Genomic DNA, 4,294 nt, shown 5'->3' with positions numbered 1-4,294 from the left:
CTTCGTTGCACTTTCCACCGTCAGATCTCACTTCGCAAACAATCTTGAAGGGATTGACAACCCCTTTGAAGCGTTGGGTGCAAGCTTGTTTCTGTTTGCGCAGGTACTTTGGACTTGATGAGGCTCTCCTTCTGGATCGATACCTTGGTTCTCAAACTGAGGGAAATACTTACGGCTCCTGTGCTGCATCACCCTTTCCTCTTCAAGGGAAAACCGACGCAAACCAGAGAAGTAACAAGAAGAATTCCTAAGCGCCAGGGAAGGGCTTTTGTTGCCGCAGCAGAAGAATTTCTGGCGCCGCTGCCGGGGAGGAAGATCAAGTCAGGAACTCATCCAAGTAGGTGGCGCAAACTCATCTCTTGCATTTACTTTGTTTGCCAGTTGCCTCTCGTTTTCCTCTCCCCCACTTCACCAATTTTCCTTTTTTGTTTGCCTTTTTTGTTTGCCTTTTCGTTCGCCCTTTTCTCTCTTGCTCTTTGTTCGCTTGTGTGCTTGCTTGCTTGCCGAAGTCACCATGAATGAAAACACCAAACTTTGTGACTTCTCGAATATTAATAATAATGATTTTATTAGTACTCCGATTGCACCCGCCACTAGTTCGGAGTCATACGAAATCAATGCCGCTTTGCTGAATCTTGTTATGAAAGAGCAATTCTCTGGCCTTCCTAGTGAAGATGGCGCATTCCATCTCAATACCTTCACTGAGCTTTGCGATACGCAAAAGAAAAAAGATGTGGATAATGACGTGATTAAATTGAAGCTTTTTTCCTTTCTTGTTGCGAGATCGCGCAAAAACTTGGTTTTCTTCTTTGCCCAAAAATAGTATCGATTCTTGGGATAAGTGCAAAGATGCTTATATATCCAAGTATTTTCCGCCGGCTAAGATCATATCTCTTCGTAATGATATCATGAACTTCAAGAAACTTGATCATGAACATGTTGCACAATCTTGGGAGAGAATGAAATTAATGATTAGAAATTGTCCAGCTCAAGGCTTGAGTCTTTGGATGATTATTCAAATCTTCTACACTGGCTTGAATTTCACTTCTAGAAATAACTTGGACTCCGCCTCAGGTGGAACGTGCATGGAAATCACGTTAGGGGAAGCCACAAAGCTCTTAGACAACATTATGACGAACTACTCTGAGTGGCAAAGTGAAAGGTCACCTACTAGTAAGAAGGTACACGCTATAGAAGAAATTAACTCGTTGAGAGCTAAGATGGACGAGCTAATGAATTTGGTTGCTAGTAGAAGTGCTCCTTTGTATACTAATGATTTGTCCTTGTCTTCTTTGATTGAGAGTAGCAGCGCTAGCTTGGACGTTAATTTTGTTGGTAGGAATAACTTTGGCAACAACAATGCTTTTAGAGGAAACTATGTTCCTAGGCCTTTTCCTAGCAAATCCTCTAATAACTTTGGCAACTCCTACAACAATACTCATGGAAATTACAATAGATTACCCTCTGATCTAGAGAGTAATATCAAAGAGTTCATCAACTCTCAAAAGATTTTCAATGCGTCCATAGAGGAAAAACTACTCAAAATTGATGATTTGTCTAAGAGCGTTGATAGAATGTCTAGTAATGTTGATGCTTTGAAAGTTAGATCTGCTCCTCCCAAAATCAACATGGATGAAACTTTCAAAGCTATGCGTGTTTCCATGATTGAGAGTCAAGAAAGAACCGCCCAAATTCGTGCTAGACATGAATGGCTTAAAAAGGCGTGTTCTCGTGATGAGAATCACGAAGCTCTTAAAGTGCTTGGTGTGACTCCCATTGAATCTTTGTTCTCTTGTGTCAAACCTAATGATTTTGGGGCTGGATATGAATCCACTTTGGTTGAAAGGTGCCCCAATGATTCGGAGTCCATCTATCTTGATGCTGAAAGCATTAAAAGTAGAGTAGAAGATGTTAAAACTTTGAGTAGTAATGAAATTACTACCATGGATTTCAAGGAATTCAATTATGATAATTGCTCCTTGATTGAATGCATTTCTTTGATGCAATCTGTGTTGAACTCTCCACACGCTTATAGCCAAAACAAGGCCTTTACCGATCATATCATCGAAGCTATGATAAAATCTCTTGAAGAGAAACTTGAATTGGAAGTCTCTATCCCTAGAAAGCTTCATGATGAGTGGGAACCTACCATAAAAATCAAAATCAAAAACTACGAGTGCAATGCTTTGTGTGATTTGGGTGCTAGTGTTTCTGCGATTTGAAAGTCTTTATGTGATGTTCTGGATTTTAATGAGATTGAAGAGTGTTCTCTTAATTTGCATCTTGCTGATTCTAATTGCAATCCTACATGCCCCATTATTCTTGGTAGACCTTTCCTAAGGACTATCGGTTCTATCATTGATATGAAGGAAGGGAATATTAGATTTCAATTTCCTTTAAGGAAGGGCATGGAACACTTTCCTAGAAACAAAATAAGATTGCCTTACGAATCCATGATGAGGGCCACTTATTGTTTGAGCACCAAAGACAACGATGCGTGATTCTATCGCTTCTTTGCCTAGCTAAGGGCGTTAAACAATAGCGCTTGTTGGGAGGCAACCCAATGAATTTATCTTTTTCTTTCTATTTTGTTGCGTCCACAATTTTATAATTCTGTCGTGATTGTGTTTTTTGTGTTTCTTTTTGTGTTTGAGCCAAGCAAAACCTTTATGACTAGTCTTGGTAATGGTTGTTTGATCCTGCTGGAAAACGACAGAAACTTCTCACTCGCGAGATGATTTGTCATTTTTATTCAAAAAGAGATTTTGGGTTGATTCTTTTTTCTGCTAGTTGATATGCTTTTTTCCCAGGCCGTCGTAATTTTTCAGATTTTGTGAGGTACCATAAGTATACGAAGTATACAGATTGCTACAGACTGGTATGTTTTTGACAGATTCTGTTTTTGTTGAGTTGGTTGCTTGTTTTGATGAAACTATGGTTAGTATCGGGGGGTACTAGCCATGGAAAAGTGACAATACAGTAGCCCATCATCAATATAGATAGAATTCAAGTTTCTACAGTACCAAAAGAAGTGGTAGTTTGTTTTCTTATACTAATGTTATCACAAGTTTCTGTTTAAGTTTTGTGTTGTGAAGTTTTCAAGTTTTGGGTGATGTTCTCATGGACAAAGAGATAAGGAGTGGAAAGAGCTCAAGCTTGGGGATGCCTTTCTAAAGCTTGGGGATGCCCAAGGCATCCCAAGACAAATTCAAGGACACCAAAAATCATAAGCTTGGGGATGCCCCGGGAAGGCATCCCCTCTTTCGTCTTCAATCCATCGGTAACATTACTTGGAGCTATATTTTTATTCACCACATGATATGTGTTTTGCTTGGAGCGTCTTGTATCTTAGGAGTCTTTTCTTTTTGTTGTGTCACAATCATCCTTGCTGCACACCTTTTTGAGAGAGAGAGAGACATGCACTCATCGTGATTTTGCTAGAATGCTCATAGTGCTTCACTTATATCTTTTGAGCTAGATACTTTTGCTCTATGTGCTGCACTCATATCTTTTAGAGCACGGCTGTGCGTGATTTGGTAGTTGGCTTATGCTATGAAAGTACTCCCAAAGGTGATAGGTACCCAAAGAGGATGCAAAAACCTCCATCTTCATGTGCATTGAGTAGAAAGAGAAGTCTTGATTCCTCTCAATGAGTTTTGAGACGTGGATTAGGTAATATTAAGAGCTATGTTAGTAGGGTGTTGTGAATATAGAAATACTTGTGTTGAAGTTAGTGATTCCCGTAGCATGCACGTATGGTGAACCTCTATGTTAGGAAGTCGGAGCATAATTGATCAATTGATTGTCATCCTTTGTGTTGAGGTCGGGATCGCGCGATGGTTAACACCTACCAACCCTTCCCCTCGGAGTACGCGTTTAGCACTTTGTTTCGATTACTAATAAAAACTTTCGCAACAAGTATTTGAGTTTTTCATGACCAATGTGAGTCGATGGTATAGATGCACTTTCACCTTCCACCATTGCTAGCCTCTTTAGCGCCGCGCAATTCTCGCCGGTGCACAAACCCACCAAATTCCTTCCTCAAAACAGCCACCATATCTACCTACTATGGCATTTTCATAGACATTCCGAGATATGTTGCCATGCAAATCCCACCGTTTCATCTCATGACTTGTGCCATCACTATCATATTGCCATTGGATGATCGTAAGATAGCTAGCGAGATGTTTCAACGTCATACGCCATGCTAGATCGTTGCACATCCCGGTACACTGCCGGAGGCATTTCCTATGGAGTCATCATCATTGTGATCTTTGAGCTGTGAGTAAATAAA

This window comes from Hordeum vulgare, chromosome 3H, assembly GCF_904849725.1.
Source record: "Hordeum vulgare subsp. vulgare chromosome 3H, MorexV3_pseudomolecules_assembly, whole genome shotgun sequence".
In the NCBI taxonomy this organism is placed as follows: Eukaryota; Viridiplantae; Streptophyta; class Magnoliopsida; order Poales; family Poaceae; genus Hordeum; species Hordeum vulgare.
This window is presented reverse-complemented; position numbering follows the sequence as displayed.